We start from the raw sequence: 27,965 nt of genomic DNA, 5'->3' as shown, positions 1-27,965 counted from the left end.
TAATAAAAGGACTGGTTTTTGTAGGAGTTCTTCTACTCCTACTCTGTTGTTTTACTTCTTGTATCTTGCCATGTGTACAATCAATGATTAATAAAGTTGTTGCAGTTCATGTGCAGGCATACCTGACACTGCCCATGGACGAAGATGATGATGATCCCCCTGACACTGAAATACTGTGATACACCAATGTATGACGTGCTGATTAAAAATGCGCTGCAAAAAATCATGCACAGATAATAAACCAATGGTGTTTTAACTAGTGTGAAAGTTAAACAACAGGAGGGAAATGTGAAAAGATTTTGTTTATTATTCAAATATGCTTTGCTTGTGATTGTGTAAACTCTGAATGACGATTCACCCTGATATGCTTTGCTTGTGATTGTGTAAACTCTGAATGACGATTCACTCTGATAAACATGAAGCCTTGCCTATGCTTATCAAATGCCTGTGAAGACAAGTTCCTGTGTAAAGAGGAACGGAAAGTGCCACTTAAGCAGACGTTTAGTATAGTACGGACAGAATGTTTAGTAAGATATGCATTTGTCAGTTAAGCAATCTATATTCTGAGAACAGGCGGAGACTGCCTCCGTCTGCTGTGTAACCTACATGCCTATATAACCTGCAATAAAGAAGAGTACTGTGTGACTCTCTCTCGAGACGATTCACCCATGTACATGTGATTGATTATATTGTCTCACTGTGTCTCTGTTTTACTTGGGAGCCTTCTATTTGGAAATTTTCTCCCAACAAATGCAAAGGTTAAAAATGTAATTAAAAGACAGTGAAGTCCTTAAATAAGGATAAATCAGTGAAATCAGGAAAAAAACAGATATCCATCCATTTTCTTTCACTTATCTGTGTCTGGGTCGTGGGGGCAGCAGCCTAAGCAGAGAGCCCAGGCCTCCCTTTCCCTTTCCAGTTCCACAGACTGTTCCACAGACCATTCCAGGGCCAGTCTCCTTGGGATTGTGTCTGGCTTATCCATCATGTTGCTCTGATGAATTGCTAGGGTCTTCATACTTGTGGCACTTCTGTACATGCTTTGTGACTCCTCTGACTGCCCTCACCTCCCATTTTTTTATGCAGTGTAAGCAGTGTGTTGCTTTGATTAACGTGTAGGTAGGAAGTAAAAAAAACTTAAAATAAATGTATGCTAATTATATACAAACATTCATATAATAAAACCAAACCTATAAAAGACAGAATAAAGCATTAACTTTATTAACTACTTCTACCCCATAACACCCGAACCACCTCAACTGGCTGCTTTCTATGTGGAAGAGTAGCGGTACTCTGAGCCCCTCCCAGGTGGTTGAAGTCCCCATCTTTACCAGCTGAGGACCATGGACCATCTCATTCCCGCCGCTTCACACTCAGCTGCGAACCATTCCAGTGCGAGCTAGAGTCCACCGCCTGATGAAAGCAAAAGAACCAGATCATCTGTGAAAAGCAGAGACAAGAGTCTGAGACTGCCCAAGTGGAAGCCTTGCGCCACTTGGCTACGCCTAGAAATTCTGTCCATAAAAATTATGAACAGAATCAGTGACAAAGGGCAGCCCAAGCAGAGTCCAACGCCCACCGGGAATGAGTTTGACTTACTGTCAGCTATGTGGACCAAGCTTTTGCAATGGTTATATAAGGATCAAATGGCTTGTAGCAATGAGACAGACTCCCGAAGCACATCCCACAGAACACTCTGGGAGACATGGATCTTGCGGACCAGGGTCTCTGCCAGGCTTTCCAAGTGTATCCTGACCTTACTTTTATGCGAGCCTGGTCTGTCCAGCATCCTCCCCCGCCACCTGATCCAACTCACCACCAGGTGGGGATCAGTTGACAGCTCAGCATCTCTGTTCACCTGAGTGTCAAAATCAATCATGAACTTATGACCTCGTATGTTATGGACACCCTCATGTTCGAACATAGTGTTCGTTATGGACAAACTGTGGTTTACACAGAAGTCCAGTAACACCCCTCTGATTCAGATCTGGCAGGCTGTTACTCCCGGTCATTCCCCTCCACGTCTCACTGTCATTGCCCACATGAGCATCGAAGTCTCCAAGTAGGATGATAGAGTCCCCACCCGGTGATTCCAAGAAGGCCAGGTACTCTAAATTGTAAGCACAGACAACAGTGAGGACCTGTTTTCTGCAGGGAACAAACCCTCTTGTCCACCGGAAAACCCCCAACGTACAGGCAGCAAGTCGAGGGATACCAAGATACCCACTCCAACCTGCTGCTTCTCACCAAAGGCCAGTGAGTGGGGCACAGGTTTGATGTGTTTGGCCTGGCAGCAGGTTGGCAGATAAGTGATCTAGTATGCATAAGTATAAAGGGTCTGCTGGCACTAATTAAATGTCAGAGGGATACCTTCTCTCAAGTGAAATTATCTTGTTATTATCAGTGGTATAAACATTATCCACTCTTATCATATTTATTTGCTGACAGTTTCTGCTGCTTGGGTCCAGATTGCATTTAACTATGATGTGGCTAGCAACACTTCAGTGACCTGTGTTTCATTGTTGCCATTGCCTTATTTAAATCTTGTATGTGTTTAAATGCTCTTTGGTATAGTGACCTCCTGGGTGTTAACTGTCACAGTCTGTTAGGCAGAGGACTCACTCGCAGGACTCTGAAGTTTAGAGAGATGGAGAAGGATTTATTTACAATGTGTCACCAAGTGAAGATATATACATATATACAGTGGAACTGGTAAACAGGCAACACGGGGCTCTAGGGGGGGAGGTGTCCGAAGGTGAGGGAAGGTCCAGGGCAGGCACACACACGCTCCTCTTTTACACAGTCCGCGACTCACTCAGGCAGTCCGATCCAGAATGCTCATGCTCACTCACACACGTCCACAGGAATCCATGCAGCAGGAGAGACGGACAGGGAATCCAGAAGGCCTGTGGGAAAACAACATTAGGAGGAAACTCTGGGAAATCACAAAAGATACTCAAGAGGCTAGGCTACACCAACACTAAGTAGTGCGACGATCCAGCGAGGAAGCAACATCTCCTGCCATCTTAAGTAGTCTGCCAGGAATAATACTCGTGATGAGAAGCCAGAGCAGAATCAGCATGAGTGAGCCACAGGTGTGTGTTGAGGGTGGGTTCAGAGGCGGGGAAGCAAAGTCCAGTTACGCCCTGGTGGGAGAGGCGAAGGCACACCACACCCTCTCCAGAGGGAGATTTTTGCCTTGAAATTTGAGGGGGCTCTGACTATGAGGGAAAGTCTTCTTCACGTTGTTCTTCTTTTACATTGTCTTTCCTCCTTCCATTTCAAGTACAACACTGATTATTATATTGATTATTCAATGATTAATCAAGTAATTAGATGAAAAAAAATACTTTTAAGTTATTAATGAGCACTAATACATCTTCAAAAGAGAAAAAAAAAATTTAGTCTTTTAAAATAAAATGCTCATTGGTTTCTCTTTTAGATATTGCAATGTTTTTAATGGTTCAACTGATTACAGCTACATGTATCGAAAAAAATGTCATAATGTCACAAGTCATAATAAAATAACATTTTTTTGAAGAAAATATTTCCTTAAATGTTGTATCATTGTGTCTCCCGGATAAGATACATTTGGTGTGCGTTCATGTGTATGTGTGTGTGTGTGTCTACATGGTCCTGGTGAATGAGTAAGTATGTGTGTTTAAAAGGGAATGTGGTGGCTGCAATGAAGAAAAGCAAGAATATCAACATTCTCAGAAGTGAGGTTTGGCCTGTGCATTAATGCAACTTGCAGATAACAAACGTTCTGATTAGGTTCATGTTAATCAATCATGTTTATAATTAATGTTAATAATAATTAAATGTCCAGCCTAACAGTAATGGCTCAGTGGCCAAAGTTTTACTGACTGATGTATATTTTTAGTTGCTTGCAAAAATATATATATATTAATACATTTTAACTATTAAAATGTTTTATCTATATTATATATAAATCTCAATTTGAAAAATAAGGTTACTAAAGCTTTGAATTACATATGGTCTTGTAAATCTCCTGGCTCCTTTAGACTAAGGTGATCAGCCGTTCTCTTTTCCTCGGACGTCTCCACTTTTCACGTTCTGTCCGGGGCGTCCGGGGGGGATTTTCGAGATTGATGAAAATGTCCGGGTTTTTCTATAGGCCTATGGAGGACCCATATGTTCTGTGCTGACAGACAGGACAGACAGCGCGCAGCAGTGTGCATGGTGATTTTTCAAAGATGTCGAAGAGCAAGTGCATCTTTTCAGACGAACTGCAAAAGAAATTTCCCTTGTACCGCCCCGGTCGAAATAAATTAGAGGCGGAATGCACCGTGTGCAGAGCTGGCACATACATTTGTGAGTCTAACAAAGGTGCCGGAGATCTTGTTGCTCAAGTGGACACAGAAAAACAAAAATGCTGTATGAAAATTAATCTAGTAAGTTGACTGAGTTCTTTGTTACACCTGGGAAAAACGAGGATGCTGCGGTATCTGCAGCAGATTGCACTGGCAATTCATACTGTGAAGCATCACAATAGCTACAGATCCATGTATTGCACTAGTGTGTTGCTTAAAAAAGCATTTCCAGACTCTAACACAGCTAAAAAGTTCAGCAGTGCCCGCACCAAGACTGAAGCTCTTGTCAATGGTGTGATAACGCCACATTCAGTGAAGTCACTTGTAATGAAATCCAGTACTGTCGCGTTTGTACAGACGGAAGTAACCATGGAGCAGAGAAAATATTCCCAATCATAATTCAGTACTTTGACTGGAAGAATAGTGGCGTGCAAACAATAGCGGTTTTTGATATCGTGGTGGGGGCGGCATCATGGCATCGGCAAAAAAAAAAAAAAAAAAAAGTCGCTCGCACCCACGCTGCCCAGACATCACGCCAGCGCATTTTGGGGATTACATGGGCACCGATTTTCTATTGCCCATTTGCGGGGAGCAAAGGCACCCTCCGTTTGCGAGGTGCACCTTCTCCTTGCCACACAGGGAGGACAGGGGCTGGACGGCGGGGGATTCTCTGGCTGGCTGGAGCGGCATCTAATAACCAGTTCGCAAAATAAAACAAAATAAAAACAAGCCAACAAACTAGGACAACGTTAACGCCGTCATTACGATTAACGTGATTAAAATTTTTAAGCCAACGTGTGCGCGAGGGTCCTCGGCGACGTCGGCGTGCCTGCTTGCTGCTGCTGCTGTGCTGAAGTCTCACAAACAGTCGAAAAGGGAGGGGCTGCTTCCAAATAGTGCACATTTCATTCATAATACTGTCAATCCAAGCCCATTATGTATTAATTATTTTTCCTGTGTTGTGTGAAAGCCCAGAAAAAAACAATGTGTGGGTCTATTAGTCTGTTAGTTTATGTTGTGGTGATTCTCTGGTTGGGGGATGGGTGTTGATACTGGAGTGCAAAATTACTGATGGAAGATGGACAAGAAAAGGTCAAAGCCATCAGGTCCTCGGTTCAGAAAAAAAAAATGAAGAGGAGAAACAAGCAAAAGATAGAGGTAATCAGATGTGTCCTGAAACAAGATAACATTCATTAGTAGGGATTGGGAAAACTTCTGTTTACCTTTGCTAGCCACTTGGCCATGATAGTAAACAGTAGGTAGACAGTAGACAGTGATGTTGTCAGGGTCCTGGGTCTTTAGACCCAGTGTTTTGAGTTTCTTGTGCCTCAGTGTTTTAGTATTACAAATTTATGTTCTAAGTTTTCTTTGTTACCTAGTTTATTCAGAGCCTAGTGTTCTAGTTTGAGTTTCTTGTATTCTGTTTGGTTCCCTGTATTTGGTTCCCTCTTGTAGTTGCCCTCTGTGTCTCCCTTTGTGTAACTGTGTTTATATTGTGATGTTACTTCTGGTGCCTTGTGTTCCGTGTTTTCCTCACCCCCATCATGTGCTGCTCCTTGTTCTCTCTCTCTCCCTCCAGGTTGCCTCTGTGTACCTCCTGTGTTGCGTTTAAGGTTCGTGTCTGGTGCCAGCATTTTCAGTTTCCGTGTCTTTGCCGTCCTGTCACGTGTAATTATCCTCAGCTGTGTTCTCCGTGTGCTTCCACTTTCCTCGTTACCTTCTGGGTATTTATGTCCAAGTCTCCCTCTGTTCCGTGTCGCGTCGTCCCTCATAGCTGTGTGTGATTCTCCCTGTGTTTCCTTTTACATATTATAATGAGGTTTTTCCCAGTTTAGTTTCCTATTGTTGTATCGCCTGTTTCCCAGCAATAAAGCTGTGCTTTTAAGTTTAAGTTCCGTTCCGTAAGTTTGCGTTTGAATCCAATTCCCGCTTGCCACACAGCTGAAACATGACAGATGTGGCTTATTGAATCTTTTGGACTGTGTTCAGCACAATATTAATTAGCCATTAATTGGAAGAGGTGTATTGCTGATTTGTCTGCTATTCTAAATGTATGATGAAATATAATGGCTGTTTGTTAGCCATTTGCATCATTTGTATACTCTCTCTTTCACTATGTAAAATATTTATCTGGTTAAATTCAGTATGGTTCCAACAACAGTCGGAATATGTTTTGTGTGTGTGTGTGTGTGTGTGTGTGTGTGTGTGTCGGGGGGGGGAGTTCCCCAGGGTATCAAACAGACTAGGACCGCCCTAGGTTTTTTTTTTTTTTTTTGCACTTGTTGGCTTGTAAAAGTCTATATGACATTTTAAATTTTCCCATTCATTAACCACACAGAGATGGCATCATTTAACTATGTTAAAAATGTCTTTAGACAAACAGTATTATTGAAGTTTTTCATGACTGGACCAAGTGTCCTCTTTTTTGGAAATCAAAATATGGTCACCCTACTTTAGACACTCCCTCTTGCTGCAGGCATCACTGAGATAAGTAGGACAGTTGCCATACAAAAAAAATTTCCCAGTTCGTTTTACTCTAAATAAGTCACTAGAGGACAGCAAAGGACAATAAAAAAAAACTCTATAGCTCTACTATAAATGCACGTGAATCTAAATGTAAAGTTTTAACTTCATACCTACATTATACTCTGTTATTTAACAGAACATTTACATGTAAACTGTATGTATAGAGTATGAACATATTTACATATCTCTTGGTGTATACAATGGATGCACAAACCATGTGGTGGTTAGCTTACTAATGTGACTAGCCACTCTGCACATTAGCAATTTAGGAGACAATAACTATAACAAGTATAAATCTTAACACAAAAAATATTCACTAATATCCATTATAAGTAACAAATGAAAAAAGTGAGGTGAGCGCAGTTAACATACACTCAGTACAGACTACAGCAAGTATGGATGCATGACAGGGTTACACTACCAGTGTGTATGTATTGATGTAGAAGAAGAGCTATTGGTCAATAAATCCAATAAGGGCCTATCAGAGAGCTCGAAAATGAGCAAATCAAACCGTAATGAAGCCATTTTCCACATCTCTGTTGACTTAGATGAGAATATGAATTTAACTTTGTGGCTGACAGGCTAAATTGTCTCACTTTGGAAGTTAATTCGTTTATTACCTCTTGCTATTTGAAAGCTTACATGCTAGCTTGTTTGATGCAACACTTTCCTTCAAATCCCTTCATGGTTCAACATAAACCCTTTCCTCTTATTATTATTATTATTATTATTAATATAATTTGGACTGCTGTCTTTAGCGATCAGTAGAGCAGATCATCTGCATCTACCTTGTCCGTTGCATCTTCTTCTGTCACACCAACATTCTGCATCTCCCTCTCACTACATCCACAAATATTCTCTAAGGTCTTATTCTTTGCTTCTGCATTGCAACACCATCTTCATTATTGTTTGCCCAATTTAGCCACTATTCCTCCTCTGCACACATCTAAACCTTGCTTTTCTTTGTCTCCAGGCTGCTTGTCCCTCCGATACATACATTTCTAATCCTGTTCCACCAGGAAATCTCAGCATCTTAAATTCTGCCATCTCCACCTCCTGTCTTTTTGTTAATGCCACCATTTCCAAACGTTCATATCACGTCTTGATACCATCTTTTAAACCTTCCCTCTCATGCTTGTTGTCACAAATCCCCCTTGCCATAATAGCGCCAATATCACATAGTTAGAATTTAACTTAATAGAGAACATAAATTATTTGCCACTGACCTAAAAATGTTTGACAAACCAGCACTTAACCATGTTATCTTTTGTATGTGTGCGTCCTATTCTGTCCCAGTGAATATTTACAATGCTTAACAAATTTAAGCATTATTATATAATGCTTATAATCAAGCATTATATGTCACTGAAAAGAGGGATCCAGGCGCGGTTCTCTTCAACAGCAAAACAGTGCGTTTATTTACAGTGAAACAAAACAGGTAAGTCCAACAATTCACTCAAAAGTGCAATTTTCAAGCAGTGCTCGTCCTTTGCTCCCCGTGTGCTCTGTGCTGACGCTCCGTGAGTGTGCGTGCTCCCCAACTCGCTTCTCCACCCGACTCTCCTGGAGGAAGAAGGAAATCCACAACTAGCAATTCGCTAGCCGAATACCAAAAGCACACTACTCGCACAAACTCTACCAGTTAGGAGTAATAATCCCACGTCGACTGTCGCCGCGAGCCCAGGTTAAATACCTCCGACTGGCAAAGGAGGATAATTACCAACAGCTGGGCAGGTAATCAGATGCAGGTGGGCCGGCGACAGCGAGGAGGGACTCCCGATGACGAAAGTCGCCAGGTCACGCCTTCCCTACGGCGCGCACTTCCATAAACACAGCTCAGAGGACCGGGGAGAGAGAGAGAAGTGAACAGACACACACCAAAATAAAAACAAGCAAGGTCGTCTGGGGAGGACCGTCCGACCGTGACAGTACCCCCCCTCTAACGTGAGCCTCCGGGAGACTGGATGCCGGCGGCAGAATTCTCTCACCATGCGATGATCGAGAATTGTGGACCGCGGCAGCCAAGAACGTTATTCCGGACCGTACCCTTCCCAATCCACTAAAAACTTAAAGCCCCTACCGCGACGCCTGGCATCCATTACGCGAGTAACGGAGTATGCCGGGGCGCTGTCGATAACCCGGGCGGGGATTGGGGGCCTAGAGGGCGGGCACAAAGGGCTGGTCCGGATGGGCCTAATCTGAGAAACATGGAAGATGTTATGTACCTTCATAGCAGGCAGCAGGTCCAGCCGGACCGTCACAGGGTTCAGGGCCTCCTGGATGGAAAAGGGGCCAAGAGACCGAGGGGCCAGTTTCTTCGACTCAGTCCGAAGGGGGATGTGTTTGCTGGAGAGCCACACCTGCTGGCCGACCTGGTAGTCCGGGGCGGGGGTGCGACGGCGATCCACCAGTGCCTTGTTCCGTTCTGCCGTTCTCAGGAGCGCTGCTCGGATGGGCGACCACGGACGTTTAGGAGTGGGCAATGGTCACAGGAGACCAGAAGCAGGTGAGTTGGAGGTCTTGTTCCGTGCGCACACTGGGCAGGCCGCAACTGGACATCGAGAATGAGAGAGGGCCACCAAAACAAACGCTGAAGGAAGGAAATGGTACAATTTTTACCTGGGTGGCATGAAAACTTGGCGGTGTGCGCCCTGTGAATGACCTGACTGCGTGCTGCGGCCGGAACATACAGTTTTCCCCTTGGGCCAGTGCCAGGGTCAGGTTCCTGTCGCTGGGCGTCCCTGACCACCTTTTCGATTTCCCGCGTTAGCGCACCCACAATGCAGGTGGGGGGCAGGACAGGTTTCTCATTTTCGTCCTCGTCGGTCTCCGGTGCGAATTGGCGTGACAACACGTTGGGCTTAGTATTCCTTGACCCGGGCCTGTAGGTAATGGAAAAGTGAAAACGTGTGAAAAACAAGGCCCACCTGGCTTGTCGGGCGTTGAGGCGCCAGATTTTTATGGTCCGTCCACACCACGAAAGGCTGCTCACTGCCCTCCAGCCAATGCCGCCATTCCTCGAATGCCAACTTGATGGTGAGCACTTCCCGATCGCCCACATCATAATTTCTTCAGCCTGAGACAGCCTACGGGAGAAAAAAAGCACAGGGATGTAGCTTGCCTTTGATCTGTTGGGAGAGAACCGCCCCCACACCCGAGTCGGACGTGTCCACCTCCATGATGAAGGGCCGGCTGAGGTCCGCCTGGACAAGGACCGGAGCCGAGGAGAACAGGTGCTTGAGCCGATCGAACGCTTGCTGGGCTGCGGGAGACCACTGGAAAGACAACTTAGGAGAAGTGAGGTTGGTTAGAGGAAGGGCTACCTTGCTGAAATCCCTGATGAAGTGTCGGTAGAAATTGGCAAAGCCTAAGAATCTGTGCAGCTCCCTGCGGGTTTTGGGAATCGGCCATTCCATTACGGCTTTGACCTTGGCCGGGTCTGCTCACAAATGCCCCTGTTCCACAATGAATCCCAGAAAAGAAACCGTTTGCACATGGAACTCACACTTTTCTGCCTTGACAAAAAGGCGATTCTCCAACAAGCGACGCAAAACCAGACGTACATGGTTGATGTGCTCAGTCCGGGTCCTGGAAAAGATCAAAATGTCATCCAGATACACAAAAACAAAATGGTTAATAAAGTCTCTGAGCACATCATTGATCAGGGCCTGGAAGACAGCAGGGGTGTTAGTGAGACCGAAAGGCATTACTAAGTATTCGAAGTGCCCGAGGTGGGTGTTGAAAGCCGTCTTCCACTCGTCACCCTTGCAGATGCGTACCAGGTGATAGGCGTTCCGAAGACCCAGTTTCGTGAAGATGACTGCCCCCTGTAACAGTTCGAATGCCGGGGCAAGCAGAGGAAGAGGATATTTATTTTTAACCGTTATCTTGTTCAACCCTCGAAAGTCAATACAGGGGCGCAGGGTCTTGTCCTTTTTTTCCACAAAGAAGAATCCTGCTGCTAAGGGTGAGGTTGATGGACGAATAATACCTGCGGCCAGAGACTCCGTTATGTAGCGCTCCATGGTTTCGCGTTCAGGTTTTGAAAGGCGCCTGGGAGCAGGTCGATCCCACAGTCGTAGGGCCAATGAGAGGGCAAAGACAAAGCCTTATCTTTGCTGAATACCTGGCCGAGGTCGTGGTATTCGGAAGGCACCAGGGTTAGGTCGGGAGTTGATGAACTTTTAACAGAGCTGGCCCCCGGACTGTCCCGGACAGCGGCGTGTAAACACTGTTCATGACACCGAGTACTCCATTCCTGTCACACACCCCTTAGCCCAGTCGATTTGGGGGTTGTGACGTTGGAGCCAAAGAAACCCAGAGGCGTGTGGGGGGCTTTGAATAGCAGTAAACTGATTGTCTCTGAGTGATTTCCTGAAAGAATGAGAGTAATCTCCTGAGTGCGGTGGGTGACGGAGGCTAGATGGCCGCCATTTAAGGCTGAGACCTTAAGAACCTCCGGGAGAGGAATTAGAGGCAGGCCTAATTTTGGGCTAGCTCTTCATCTAGGAAATTTTGTTCAGAACCGGAGTCAATGAGAGTGCAGCAGGAGTGAGTGAGTGAGTGAAACATTAGTTTAGCAGGGCAGCTGAGGTGAGGGAACACACCAGTTGTGGCACCCGCCAGTATCCCCACAATTACTGACGGGCCAACTCTTTTACTCGGTCTGGGCAGGAGTCAACAAAATGTCCTCTTTTTCCACACAAAAAGCACTCACCGGTCCGTTGTTTGCGCCCTTGTTTAGAGGAGGAAAGCTTGGCTTGCATAGGTTGCAGGGGCCAGCCGGACTGTCACAGGGTTCAGGACCTCCTGGATGGAAAAGGGGCCAAGAGACCGAGGGGCCAGTTTCTTCGACTCAGTCCGAAGGGGGATGTGTTTGCTGGAGAGCCACACCTGCTGGCCGAGGAGGGACTCCCGATGACGAAAGTCGCCAGGTCACGCCTTCCCTACGGTGCGCACTTCCATAAACACAGCTCAGAGGACCAGGGAGAGAGAGAGAAGAGAACAGACACACACACCAAAATAAAAACAAGCAAGGTCGTCCGGGGAGGACCGTCCGACCGTGACATTATATTAAACCACTAAAACTGTTGGGGGGGTCTTTCAGTAAATAACTAACTTGACATCTTACAGTGGGCCGCTGTAGCATGACCCTTACACTGGGTGGTAGTCTAATAATTTTGTTAAGCACGGCAAGTGTTCTGACAAAAGCCAAAAGAAGACAGAGATGGAAGATAACAGGGTAGAGACATGCTGAAGGAACTCACTGATCTTAATCTGCGTCAATAGTGACTACGGGTACATTCAAAAAGGATTGGGGAATCTCGTAAAACTAGCTTTATACCTCTTCCGATCTCTACCAACAACTGTTTGCTTACAGTGAAGAGTTTAGAGTGAGTGAAAACATTGAAGGATTTTAAAGCAGTGAAGCTCAGCACGGTTCTGCGATGGTTAGCGCTGTTGCCTCATAGCATGAAGGTCCTGGGTTTGAATTAGGGGAGGGAATTTAATGCGTTAATTGTGATTAATTAAAGGGGGAGCTTCTGTCAATGCACGATTTACTGGTATACCAATTAAACTGATGCACACATCAGAGCTACAAAGAAGCCTTGTTAGGACTGCTCAGAGGCAAATTTCATTTCAAAAGAATACCTGACAGAAGCCTTGATAAAAGCATGATTTTGTGCAAACTGTACAAAAGGGAGTATGCATACCACCGAAGCACTTCAACCTTATGGTACCATTTAAATGCAAAACATGTTAGATGCATTACAGATAGCCCTGCTAATATGGAGGAACTACACTAGGAGCAAACAAGACTTGTGCAACAGAAAGAGCCACTCATACAGGATGTTTTCACACGGTGGAACTGAACACTGGATATGGTTTCTCGTCTACGAAAGAATCAAGAGACTGTTTTAGCTGCTTAAGACAAACAAAATCACAAGCTAGTCATTTTAAGTCCATCAGAGCTGATAAAACTCCAAAAACTGGCGACTGTCCTTGATCCATGCAGGTAAATAACATTATTTTATAACTTATTGTTACCGTTTCTTCAAAAAGCTCTATAGTTGACAGTTTTGTGTAGATTAATAATTACTTTCTTGAACTGTTTACTACAGGTTTGTGACTGAGCTTCTTGGAGGTGAGCCATATGCCACATGTTCAGTGATTTTACCTGCTTTCAGCCACCTGCATCACACCATGGAGGTGTCAGATGATGACTCAAACTACATGATAAAATTTAAGACTGCCTTCACAAAGGACCTTTCCCAACATGTAGCTACACTTAATCATCAGTGGCTCCAGATAGCTACTCTGCTTGACCCACACTTTAAGGATTTAAAGTATCTTGCAAGGGGAGAGCTAGAAGAGGTTTAGACCAGCCTTGTGGCCCGGCTGCAGGAACAATGTAAAGATGCCACCACAAAGGAGCCAGCAAAGACAAAGAGCCTCCTCCTCTTTTCATTGTTTTCAGACTCTGATTCGGATGAGGAAGTCCAGTGTAACAGGGCCCTGAGTTTGTACAAAGCAGAATCCACCATCAGCAATGTGATTTCCTGAGGTCAGATGGCCCTGGATGTGGCTTACTGACATCCAGGGCCATCTGACCTCAGGAACTCACATGATAGGGTGGGGCTAGGTTTCACAATGAGCTCACCCGAAACCTTGGCTGATTGTGACCTACACCCATTTTCACACCTTGGCTCATGTGATTAGGTAGAGGATCATTAGAGGGTCCATTGTCCCTCTCAGGGGGATACTCCCACAGAGCTTAAATCTGGGACTCTCCACCATTTGTCCCAAGAACTGAAGAAACTTCTCGGATGAGAGGTGAAACGTCTTCAAGCAACTTAAAGTCCAGACGCTTAGACTACGATGACCTCGGATGAGAGGTGAAACGTCTTCAAGCAACTTAAAGTCCAGACGCTTAGACTACGATGACCTGGATGACTGAGAACCTTCGCAGATAACAATAATAATAATAATAATAATAATGATAACAATAATAAAACGCAAAACGCTGCTAGTTTGTCTAAGTAACTAAAACAGACGGACAGTAAATAAGCATGGAGGTATTGTGAGTCTAGTGGGTTTGTTATTTTTTGCACTAAAATGTTTGATGATCAAACTGTTTTAGCCTAATGTACAAAATAATTTTGGCTAAGGTTACTAAGAGTTTAAAGGTGAAGCTGCTCAAATAACCTTTTATTATCAAGTCCCACCTGTCCTCACATGAGGCTTGAATTTTAGTATTACTAAAAGTAGTAGTAAAAGTATTACTACTAGTAAATTTTGGTCAAACTCATCTATAACGACTGTTACAGGAAACTAAGCATGTTGTCTCCTGTACTGTGTTCAGACCCAAAACTATGAGCGAGAAAAGTCAAAAGAGCAACTGGTTGTAAGCAAGATCGATAAGGTGAAACATGAATCACCTGTCTTGCAAAAATCCTTTTCATTCAAATGCATGTGCATAACAAAATACTAATACCTGCATCACCTGCATGGAATGAAGTAGTTTTTCATCACTGGAAAAACAAAAGTCAGCCATGCTTAACCAGGCAAGATGTCAGGAACAATGTCCTTACAGTATTATATGGCTCTAATACCTGTCATCAGTTCAATTCAATTCAATTTTATTCATATAGCGCCAAATCACAACAACAGTCGCCTCAAGGCGCTTTATATTGTACAGTAGATCCTATACAGAGAAAAACCCAACAATCATATGACCCCCTATGATCAAGCAGTTTGGCGACAGTGGGAAGGAAAAACTCCCTTTTAACAGGAAGAAACCTCCGGCAGAACCAGGCTCAGGGAGGGGCGGCCATCTGCTGCGACCGGTTGGGGTGAGAGAAGAAAAACAGGATAAAGACATGCTGTGGAAGAAAAACAGAGATTAATAGCAGATATGATTCAATACAGAGAGGTCTATTAACACACAGAGAGTGAGAAAGGTGACTGGAAAGGAAAAACTCAATGCATCATGGGAATCCCCCAGCAGCCTACGTCTATTGCAGCATAACTAAGGGAGGATTCAGGGTCACCTGGTCCAGCCCTAACTATATGCTTTACCAAAAAGGAAAGTTTTAAGCCTAATCTTAAAAGTAGAGATAGTTCACCACTATGTTATCCATACATGGTAGAAAAATTTAATTTTAAATGGGTACCTAGAGGGATGAAGTATTTTGGGATTAGGCCAAGCCAGGATATGGAGAACCTACCCCAACTTAATTTTGACCCAGTCCTTCTAAAAATAAAAACAAATATAGAAAAATGGGGCAAATTAAAAATCTCATTGTGGGGCAAAATAAATATTGTAAAAATGATCATAGCTCCCCAATTTAACTATGTAGTAATGATGTTACCAATTGCGATACCGTCCGGTCTTTTTAAACAGTATGAAGACTTAATTAAGCAGTTTCTGTGGGATGGGAAAAGGGCAAGAATCAAGCTAAGTAAATTATATGCTCCTAGAGAGAAGGGTGGGTTAAGTTTACCCGATCCAAGATTATATTCAGTCTCATTCGAGATGGCAAAATTGGTTAATTACTGGGGAAAAAATCAAGCAGGACAGGAATGGCTAAGTATAGAGTCTGAGATTTATACTCCTTTTGATCCAAAAGGTATGTTGTCTCAAAGCTGCACTTCAACGAACCCAATTTTGTTTTATTCTAGACAGGTTTGGCTCAATATACATAGAATTCTTAAAATATCACCTCATGTGCAGTTTTACTCATCTCTTTGGAACAATCCAGCTATTCGTATAGGGGAAAAAATTGTGTTTGGAAACTGTGGCAGTCTCATGGCATAAATGTTATTAGTGGCTTATTTAAAGATGGCGAAATTATATCCTATAAAGACCTTGTTCAAACATACAAATTGGAAGGGAAGGAAAATTTCTGGAGATATTTGCAAATTAGACATTGTGTGATGTCGAAGTTCAGAAGGGGACATGAAAATCTTGTTCTAAATTTTATAAATATGCCTCAGGAGCACCACACAGCATCATGTTTTTATAGGTTGGTAAACAATAATAGAAGTGGGGAATGTTCGAACATTAAAACCTTGTGGCAGAAAGATTTAAATGCACCAATTTCAAATGAAAAATGGATGGGCATTTTGGCGGAAAATGGGAGTCATGTTAAGGAGGCGAGGAGCAAATGAATACAATATAAAATTCTGCATAGATATTATCATACTCCAACAAGATTACATTGTATGAAGCTTATGCCTGACTATCTTTGTTGGAAATGTAAAACTGAGGCGGGGACTTTCCTACATTGTTTTTGGGAATGTTCCCTTATAGCTCCTTTTTGGAAGGAAGTCGTCACACTCTTAAAAGGTTGGTCAGGATTAGAAGTGCCCCTAACTCCTGAATTGTGCTTGTTAGGAGACCGTTCTCATATTCCAAGAATTCATAATAATATTTTTACGGTTGTTATGGTCGGACTGGTAACTGCATCGAGGATTATCCTTAGACACTGGAAGACTACAGTACGTCCTGAACTGAAAGACTGGATCAGAGCAATGGTAGAGACTGCTTCCTATGAGTCCATGCTGAATAAACTTAAAAATGATACAGAAGTCAAAGATGAACAGTGGGACTACTTCTGGAGCTATTTGAAGCAAACAGGAAATCACGACCATATTATCGTAATTTGAAGGACTTTTAACTGTGACCAATTTTATTTGCTTATTTCTGCATTTCTTTTGTTGGAACCCATTGTTACTTACCCTTTTCTTTCTTTTAGACTTGTAAGGGCAGGGGTGAACACCAGCAGTTTTTTTTTTGTTGTTGTTGTTGTTGTTGTTTGTTTTTTGTTTTGTTTTGTTTTGTTGTTGTTTTTCCTCTCCTTCCTCTTATATATAGGTTTAAGTATGTGTTGCAAAATCAATAAAAAACTTAAATGTCAAAAAAAGTAGAGATAGTGTCTGTCTCCCGAATCCAAACTGGGAGCTGGTTCCACAGAAGAGGGGCCTGAAAACTGAAGGCTCTCCCTCCCATTCTACTTTTAAATACTCTAGGAACAACAAGTAGGCCTGCAGTGCGAGAGCGAAGTGCTCTAATGGGGTGATATAGTACTACAAGGTCATTAAGATAAGATGGGGCCTGATTATTTAAGACCTTGTATGTGAGCAGCAGGATTTTGAATTCAATTCTGGATTTAACAGGAAGCCAATGAAGGGAAGCCAAAACAGGAGAAATATGCTCTCTCTTTCTCTTGTTAGACGGTACTCTTTGTGAACAAAGAGTACCGTCTGTGTGTGTGTGTGTGTGTGTGTGTGTGTGTGTGTGTGTGCGTGTGTGTGCGTGGGGTCAGAATGTGACCCCATAAACGACTTCCCTAAACCTGCTGGTCTGGAAGTCCAGCAGTCCATCTAAACAAAAGGCACTTATACTAAAACAGATATAGATGTGTTTGCTATACCATATATCAGTAAGAGAAGATATAGCCTCTCTCATGACCTTAAGCTGTGAGTGTGCATTCCAGAACACTCTGGAATGCACACAAAGTCTTTGCAGACTACTAAGGATCACACATCCTATCACTACACAATCGATTATACACCTCTAAGCATATATGGTTAAATATTTCTAAGCACAAATGACAATCAACAATATAACCCTGACAATTACCAACACCTGGGCAGGTAATCAGATGCAGGTGGGCCGGCGACAGCGAGGAGGGTCTCCAGATGACGAAAGTCGCCAGGTCACGCCTTCCCTACGGCGCGCACTTCCATAAACACAGCTCAGAGGACCGGGGAGAGAGAGAGAAGAGAACAGACACAGACACCAAAATAAAAACAAGCAAGGTTGTCTGGGGAGGACCGTCCGACCGTGACATAATATTAAACCACTAAAACTGTTGGTTTTTTTTATCAGTAAATAACTAACTTGGCATCTTACAGTGGGCCGGTGGTAGTCTAATAATTTTGTTAAGCACGGCAAGTGTTCTGACAAAAGACAAAAGAAGACAGAGATGGAAGATAACAGGGTAGAGACATGCTGAAGGAACTCACTGATCTTAATCTGCGTCAATAGTGACTACGGGTACATTCAAAAAGGATTGGGGAATCTCGTAAAACTAGCTTTATACCTCTTCCGATCTCTACCAACAACTGTTTGCTTACAGTGAAGAGTTTAGAGTGAGTGAAAACATTGAAGGATTTTAAAGCAGTGAAGCTCAGCACGGTTCTGCGATGGTTAGCGCTGTTGCCTCATAGCATGAAGGTCCTGGGTTTGAATTAGGGGAGGGAATTTAATGCGTTAATTGTGATTAATTAAAGGGGGAGCTTCTGTCAATGCACGATTTACTGGTATACCAATTAAACTGATGCACACATCAGAGCTACAAAGAAGCCTTGTTAGGACTGCTCAGAGGCAAATTTCATTTCAAAAGAATACCTGACAGAAGCCTTGATAAAAGCATGATTTTGTGCAAACTGTACAAAAGGGAGTATGCATACCACCGAAGCACTTCAACCTTATGGTACCATTTAAATGCAAAACATGTTAGATGCATTACAGATAGCCCTGCTAATATGGAGGAACTACACTAGGAGCAAACAAGACTTGTGCAACAGAAAGAGCCACTCATACAGGATGTTTTCACACGGTGGAACTGAACACTGGATATGGTTTCTCGTCTACGAAAGAATCAAGAGACTGTTTTAGCTGCTTAAGACAAACAAAATCACAAGCTAGTCATTTTAAGTCCATCAGAGCTGATAAAACTCCAAAAACTGGCGACTGTCCTTGATCCATGCAGGTAAATAACATTATTTTATAACTTATTGTTACCGTTTCTTCAAAAAGCTCTATAGTTGACAGTTTTGTGTAGATTAATAATTACTTTCTTGAACTGTTTACTACAGGTTTGTGACTGAGCTTCTTGGATGTGAGACATATGTCACATGTTCAGTGATTTTACCTGCTTTCTGCCACCTGCATCACACTGTGGAGTTCTCAGATGATGACTCAAACTACATGATAAAATTTAAGACTGCCTTCACAAAGGACCTTTCCCAACATGTAGCTACACTTAATCATCAGTGGCTCCAGATAGCTACTCTGCTTGACCCACACTTTAAGGATTTAAAGTATCTTGCAAGGGGAGAGCTAGAAGAGGTTTGGACCAGCCTTGAGGCCCGACTGCAGGAACAATGTAAAGATGCCACCACAAAGGAGCCAGCAAAGACGAAGAGCCTCCTCCTCTTTTCATTGTTTTCAGACTCTGATTCAGATGAGGAAGTCCAGTGTAACAGGGCCCTGAGTTTGTACAAAGCAGAATCCACCATCAGCAATGTGATCTTGTTTTAACATATGGCATAGAAACTGGACATTTAACAGTGTTTCCTGAAAACCCTCTGCTGTCTGATCATTTCCTGATAACATTTACATTTACAATAGTTGATTACACAGCAGTGGAGAGTAGACTTTATCAAAGTAGATGTCTTTCTGAAAGTGCTGTAACTAAGTTTAAGAATATAATCCACCCACTGTTATCATCTTCAATGCCCTGTACCAACATAGAGCAGAGCAGCTATCTGAACGCTACTCCAACAGAGGTCGATTATCTTGTTAATAATTTTACCTCCTCACTACATACGACTCTGGATACTGTAGCTCCTGTGAAAACTAAGGTCTCAAATCAGAAGTACCTGACTCCGTGGTATAATTCTCAAACACGTAGCCTAAAGCAGATAACTCGTAAGCTGGAGAGGAAATGGCGTGTCACAAATTTAGAGGATCATCATTTAGCCTGGAGAAATAGTTTGCTGCTTTATAAGAAAGCCCTCCGCAAACCCAGAACATCTTACTATTCGTCACTGATTGAAGAAAATAAGAACAACCCCAGGTTTCTCTTCAGCACTGTAGCCAGGCTGACAAAAAGTCAGAGCTCTACTGAGCCAACAATCCCTTTAACGTTAACTAGTAATGACTTCATGAACTTCTTCACAAATAAAATTTTTATCATTAGAGAAAAAATTACCAATAATCATCCCACAGATGTAATATTATCTACAGCTACTTTTAGTACCATTGATGTTAAGTTAGACTCTTTTTCTCCAATTGATCTTTCTGAGTTAACTTCAATAATTAATTCCTCCAAACCATCAACATGTCTTTTAGAACCCATTCCTACAAAACTGCTCAAAGAAGTCCTGCCATTAATTAATTCTTCAATCTTAAATATGATCAACCTATCTCTAATAATCGGCTATGTACCACAGGCCTTCAAGGTGGCTGTAGTTAAACCTTTACTCAAAAAGCCATTTCTAGACCCAGCTGTCTTAGCTAATTATAGGCCAATCTCCAACCTTCCTTTCATATCAAAAATCCTTGAAAGAGTAGTTGTCAAACAGCTAACAGATCATCTGCAGAGGAATGGCTTATTTGAAGAGTTTCAGTCAGGTTTCAGAGCTCATCACAGCACAGAAACAGCTTTAGTGAAGGTTACAAATGATCTTCTTATGGCCTCTGACAGTGGACTCATCTCTGTGCTTGTCCTGCTAGACCTTAGTGCTGCGTTTGATACTGTTGATCATAATATCCTATTAGAGCGATTAGAACATGCTGTAGGTATTACAGGTACTGCGCTGCAGTGGTTTGTATCATATCTATCTAATAGACTCCAATTTGTTCAAGTAAATGGAGAGTCCTCTTCACACACTAAGGTCAATTATGGTGTTCCACAGGGTTCAGTGCTAGGACCAATTCTATTTACATTATACATGCTTCCCTTAGGCAGTATCATTAGAAGACATAGTATACATTTTCACTGCTATGCAGATGACACCTAATTCTATCTGTCCATGAAGCCAGATAACACACACCAATTAGTTAAACTGCAGGAATGTCTTAAAGACATAAAGACCTGGATGGCCGCTAACTTTCTGCTTCTTAATTCAGATAAAACTGAGGTTATTGTACTCGGCCCTGAAAATCTTAGAAATATGGTATCTAAGCAGATTCTTACTCTGGATGGCATTACCTTGGCCTCCAGTAATGCTGTGAGGAACCTTGGAGTCATTTTTGATCAAGACATGTCCTTCAACGCACATATTAAACGAATATGTAAGACTGCTTTCTTCCATTTGCGCAACATCTCTAAAATTAGAAATATCCTGTCTCAGAGTGATGCTGAAAAACTAGTTCATGCATTTATTACTTCCAGGCTTGACTACTGTAATTCATTATTATCAGGATGTAATAAAAACTCACTGAAAAGTTCATCCAAAATGCTGCAGCAAGAGTACTGACAGGGACTAGAAAGAGAGAGCATATTTCTCCTGTTTTGGCTTCCCTTCATTGGCTTCCTGTTAAATCCAGAATTGAATTCAAAATCCTGCTCCTCACATACAAGGTCTTGAATAATCAGGCCCCATCTTATCTTAATGACCTTGTAGTACCATATCACCCCATTAGAGCACTTCGCTCTCGCTTTGGGCCCTCTCTCCTTTAACGCCTAACAAATATGCTTTTTTAAAACAATACTTTTGTCTTTTCCCATTTTTAAGTAAGATCATTGAAAAAGCAGTTTCTCAACAGCCCAATTACTTCTTAAAACAGAATAACTGCTATGATGCCTTCCAATCAGGTTTTAGACAGAACCACAGCAGTGAAACCGCTCTGACCAAAGTGTTTAATGACATATGTCTGAATACAGACAGTGGTAAAATGTCAGTCTTAGTTTTACTGGATCTCATTGCAGCATTTGATACAGTTGACCACAACATATTACTCAAACGACTGGAGAACTGGGCAGGTCTTTCAGGAACTGTACTAAACTGGTTCAAAACATACTTAGAAAACAGGAAATACTTTGTATCAATAGGTAACTTCACATCTGAGCAGACCAGTATCACATGTGGAGTTCCCCAAGGTTCCATCTTGGGACCCCTTCTGTTTAACATTTACATGCTCCCACTGGCACAGATTATAAAGAACAACAAAATGAACTATCATAGCTACGCAGATGACACACAAATATATATCACAATGTCACCAGGAGACCGAGGCCCTGTACAGGCTCTTGGTAAATGCATTGAAGAAATTAATGACTGGTTGCGCCACAATTTTCTCCAGCTAAACAAAAACAAAACTGAAGTAATAGTCTTTGGTGCCAAAGAAAAACGATTAAAGGTCACCAGAGAACTTCAATCTATACACCTAAAAACCACAAACCAGGCGAGAAATTTGGGTGTAGTGATGGATGCAGACCTAAACTTAGAAAAACACATTAAGACATTAACAAAATCAGCTTACTATCACCTCAAGAATATTTCAAGGATAAAAGATCTGATGTCTCAACAGGACCTGGAAAAACTAGTCCATGCATTCATCTTTAGTAGGCTTGATTACTGTAACAGCATCTTTACTGGTCTACCTAAAAAATCAGTCAGACAACTGCAGCTCATTCAGAACTCTGCTGCTCGAGTCCTCACTAAGACCAAAAAAGTGGACCACATCAGTCCAGCTCTGAGGTCTTTACACTGGCTGCCTGTCCGTCAGAGGATAGACTTTAAAGTTCTGATGCTGGTCTATAAAGCTCTGAATGGTTTAGGACCAAAATACATCAGTGACCTCCTGACCCAGTATGAACCTTCCAGATCCCTCAGGTCATCTGGATCCGGTCTTTTATCAGTTCCCAGAGTCAGAACCAGACACGGAGAAGCTGCATTCAGCTTTTATGCTCCATATATCTGGAACCAACTCCCAGAAAGCCTCAGATCAGCTGAAACACTCAGTTTATTTAAATCCAGGTTGAAGACTCACCTGTTCTCAGCTGCATTTGAATAAAACACCAAATCCACACTTTTAAGCTTAAATTTCAAAACTTATATTTTAACTAAAACTGATTTTATCTACTGTTCTGATTTTATATACTGTTTTGTTTGTTTGTTTGTTTTAATCAAATTTAAATCATGCTTTTTATTTGTTTTTAATGTCTTTGTAAAGCACTTTGAATCACCTTGTTGTTGAATTGTGCTATATAAATAAACTTGCCTTGCCTTGCCTTGCCTTACCATTCAGCTGACTCCTGAGGACATGCCTGATCCTCTGCAGGTACTTGGTGCGTGCAATTTTCCTAGCAGCTTCCCATTTGCCTGTGGGATCCCCAGGTATTCGTAGCTGTCCTTTATCTCCCTACCAGAAGTCAATGTTGCCTATATCACAGTCAGCAATTGTGTTGCTGACTGTGATATGAACAATATCTGATAAGTGTGAGAAAAATAACTATGCATGTGAATGTGTGAACAAAAAAAAGAAGGCAAAAAATGGAATATTTTGGATCTCATGATTATAAATTTTATGAGTTGGACAATAGTATTGATCCAGATATCCACCTCTATTAGAATGTTGATATGACATGTGAATATTATAATGGGGAAGAGTTGGATCCCAAGATAAAAGGTTTTTCATTAATCCACTTTAACAGTCGGAGTCTTTACAGAAATTTTTCTAAAATCAAAGCATATCTTAATCAATTCCAAAATAAGTTTGCAGTGGTAGCAATTTCAGAAACATGGTTGAATGATGACAGAGAACTGCAGGATGGACTAGAGGGCTATGAAATGTTTTGGCAAAATAAGAGGAGGAGGTGTTGCTATGTTTGTTATTTCGTATCTTAATTGTAAAGTTGTTAACAATATGACTGCTGTGATTGATAACTTGATGGAATGTTTAACCATTGAAATTCAGGTTGAAAGATCTAAAAACATATTAGTTAGATGCATTTATCGTACACCTGCATCCTGTATAGATCAGTTTACCAAAGAAATTTCTGTAATATTAGAAAAACACAAGGAGAAGGTGACTTTTTTTTGTGGTGATTTTAACATTGATCTATTGAAGGCAAACGACCATAATAAGACTTCAGAATTTATTGATACAATGTTTAGTTTTGGATTCCATCCGTTGATTCTAAAGCCAAGCAGAATAATGATGGATAGTGCCACTTTGATAGACAATATTTTTGTCAATAAGATAGACGGCAAGATACATAGTGGACTGTTTGTCACAGATGTAAGTGATTACTTGCCTGTCTTTTCAGTGTTTGAAATGAACAATCAATTTCATTTTCAAGAGGAAAAGCAAATTGATTACAGTGGTAGAATAAAAACACCAGAACAAATTGCGGCTTTTAAAACAGATTTAGAAAATTATGACTGGCGAAAAGTTTATGTGGAAGACACTAATGATGCATATAATGCATTTTTGGATATATTTTTGTCAATCTATGACAGCCATTGTCCAATTAAAAAGTTTTCTGAAAATTATAAAAAGAAAAAACCATGGTTTACACAGGGTCTGGAAAGAGCCTGTAAAAGGAAAAATAGGTTATACAGGATTTTTTTTGACACATAGAACAAAGGAAAATGAAGACAAATATAAGAAATATCGAAATAAATTAACATCTATTATGCGATATGAAAAGAAAAGATATTATGAACAGCTGCTTCAAAAACATAAAAATAATATTAAGGCTACCTGGAGTGTATTAAATAGGATAATAAAAAATCAACATAATATATGTTCTCCAACACGTATTGTAAAAAGAGGTAATGTAGTGATTGAGAATATTGAGAGCATAGTTAATGATTTTAATGATTATTTTGTTAATGTAGGTCCCAACTTGGCAAAAGAGATTTCTGTACCAGGAGGAAATGATGATAAAGTAGATTCTACTTCTTGTAAATGTAACTCAATGTTTCTTGGTGGAGTCTGTGAGAGTGACATTGTAGAAGTGGTGAGTAAATTCAAGAGTAATAAATCCATGGATTGTGACAACCTTGACATGTCGCTAATTAAAGAAGTTCTTCATAGTGTCCTTCAACCGTTAACATATATTTGTAACAAATCATTTCAAACTGGAATTTTTCCAGATAAAATGAAAATTGCCAAAGTGATCCCACTATATAAAACTGGTGATAAACAGATTGTGTCAAACTATAGACCGGTATCTTTACTGCCTCAGTTTTCAAAGATTCTTGAAAAACTATTTGCAAACAAACTAGATTCTTTTATTGATAAATATGATTTATTGAATGATCATCAGTATGGGTTCAGAAGAAATCGTTCAACATCTCTAGCTGTGATGGAATTTATTGAAAATATTGCAACGGCTGTGGATGAAAAACAGTTTGGAATAGGTGTGTTCATTGATTTACGTAAAGCCTTTGATACGATAGATCATTCTTTACTTTTACAGAAGTGTGAAAGGTATGGTTTAAGAAGTGTTGTACAATTTTGGTTAAATAGTTACTTGAATAATAGGTTCCAATATGTGAGTATTAATAACATGAAATCTAAACTTAGAAAAGTAACTTGTGAAGTTCCGCAAGGATCTGTTTTGGGACCTAAGTTATTTTTACTTTATATAAATGATATTTGTACAGCCAGTGATACTTTAAAATATGTGATGTTTGCTGATGATACAAACTTATTTTGCTCTGGAAAGGACATAAAGAAATTACTGAAAACAGTGGAAACAGAACTCATGAAGTTAAATAGATGGTTTGTATTTAATAAACTATCATTGAATGAAAGTAAAACAAAATTTATGTTATTTGGAGGTAGTAAAAGTAATATTAAAGTAAAATTGAATTTAAATAATGTTGAAATTGAAAGAGTATATGAGACAAAATTTTTAGGAGTAATTATTGATGATAAACTTTGTTGGAAGCCCCACATAGAACATCCATCCATCCATCCATCTTCATCCGCTTTATCCGGGGCCGGGTCGCGGGGGCAGCAGCCTAAGTAGAGAAGCCCAGACCTCCCTCTCCCCAGCCACCTCCTCCAGCTTATCCGGGGGAACACCAAGGCGTTCCCAGGCCAGCCGAGAGATATAATCTCTCCAGCGTGTCCTGGGTCTGCCCCGGGGCCTCCTCCCGGTGGGACATGCCCGGAACACCTCACCCAGGAGGCGCCCAGGAGGCATCCTTGTCAGATGCCCGAACCACCTCAACTGGCTCCTTTCGATGTGGAGGAACAGCGGCTCTACTCTGAGCCCCTCCCGGATGGCCGAACTTCTCACCCTATCTCTAAGGGAGAGGCCAGCCACCCTTCGGAGGAAGCTCATTTCTGCCGCTTGTATCCGCGATCTCGTTCTTTCGGTCACTACCACAGCTCGTGGCCATAGGTGAGGGTAGGGACGTAGATCGACCGGTAAATTGAGAGCTTCGCTTTTACACTCAGCTCCCTCTTCACCACGACGGACCGGTGTTGTCTGTTATGTTGTAGGGGGGCTTTTGCCCCCTGGTAGGGTCTCCCATGGCAAATTGGTCCTGGGTGAGGGACCAGACAAAGAGCGATTCAGAAGACCCTTATGAAGAAAACATCGAGGGAACAGTTTACCCTGCCCGGGATAGGGTTACCGGGGCCCCACCCTGGAGCCAGGCCCGGGGAGGGTGCCCGAGGGCGAGCGTCTGGTGGCCGGGCCTTAGTCCATGGGGCCCGGCCGGGCACAGCCCGAAGAGGAGACATGGGCCCATCCTCCCGCAGGCCCACCACCCGCAGGAGGCGCCATAGGGGTCGGGTGCATTGTGTGCTGGGCGGCGGCCAGGAGCGGAGGCCCTGGCGGACTGATCCCCCGCTGCCAAGACTGGCAATAGGGACACATAGAACATGTGAAACGGAAATGATCTAAGTCTATTTCTATTCTTTATAAAACAAGAGATTTTGTGAATAAGAATTGCCTTTATTTATTGTATACTTCCCTTTGTTTGCCTTATATGACTTATTGTGCAGAAATTTGGGGGAACACATACAAAACATATTTGGATTCAATATTTAAATTGCAAAAAAGAGCTATTAGAATAATAAATAAAGTTGGATATAGGGAATCCACCAACCAGTTTTTTGTAGGATCATCTATGTTAAAATTCATGGACATTACATATTCTAAAACTTTAGAAATGATATATCGAGTTATGGAAAAGAATGTTCCAAATTGTATTTTAAGTATGTTTCAACTAAGAGATGGAAAATATGATTTGAGGGGGTCTTATAAGTTTGAAATACCTAAAGTGAGAACCAATGTTAAGTATAGATGTGTGTCAGTTTTGGGAGTGAAATTATGGAATGGACTTAATGATGAACTGAAGATGTGTTTTTCTTTGACATTTTTCAGGAAGATTTTAAACATTTGTATTATACAAGGTTATAGAAATTTGGTTTGATAAAAAAAAAAATTGTGTTGATTTAATTTACTGATTTATCATTGATTTCTTTCAAACTGTTATGTAACTTATTTATCAGTGCTATTTATTTTCTTGGTTAAGGATTTGATTATTTTTGGGAGGATAAGGGATAGGATAATTATAAGCCACAAGGCTTCAGCCTATTCCTTTTTCAGTTACTGTTTGAGTACTTTTATGTAAAATTACAATCTGTTGTTATTGTTGTTGTTGACTGAAATAAATTTCAATTCAGAATATTTTGACCCAGCGTTTTAAGTTCTAATGTATTTTGGTTTAGGTTTAAGTGTATTAGGTTCTCTAAGTTCTTTTCAGTTATGTCGAGGTGGCCACTATAGTGTTTTGTGTATTAGATTCTCTTGCATCTTCAGCCCTGTATTTAAGTCTCCCTCACACTTCACGTATTCCATGTCTTGTGTTGTCAAACTCATGGTGTCATGTCTGCATCTTATGTTTCCTGTTTTATTTTGAAAGTCTGGTGTTTCTGTGTTCAATGGGCTTTGTTCTGCTCTTCCCCTGTGATGTCATTGTTTGTGTCAGCTGTTTCCTTATGTGTTTCCACGCCCTGATCACCTCCCGTGTGTATTTAGTCTGTGTGTGTGATTCAGTCTTGGTCAGATCGTCTGTGTTCCTTTGTCCATGTCATGTCAGATTCAGTTATTCCATGGTCCAGCTCAGGTTTTGCTCATGTTTTCATGTCCATGTCCTATCATAGTATCATAGTCTAGTTTTTCCCAGTTTAGGTTTTAGCTTAGTGTTCACCTTGCCTTAATTTTGTACGTCTGTTACCAGCCATAATAAACAGCTCATTTTTGTTAATTCAAGTCACTTTTCACTTTCTGTTTTTGGGCTGCATTTGAGTCCCATTCTTCACTCTACACATAGTTA

Source organism: Oreochromis niloticus, linkage group LG6 (assembly GCF_001858045.2).
Source record: "Oreochromis niloticus isolate F11D_XX linkage group LG6, O_niloticus_UMD_NMBU, whole genome shotgun sequence".
NCBI lineage: Eukaryota > Metazoa > Chordata > Actinopteri > Cichliformes > Cichlidae > Oreochromis > Oreochromis niloticus.
Note: the sequence above shows the minus strand (reverse complement) of the source record.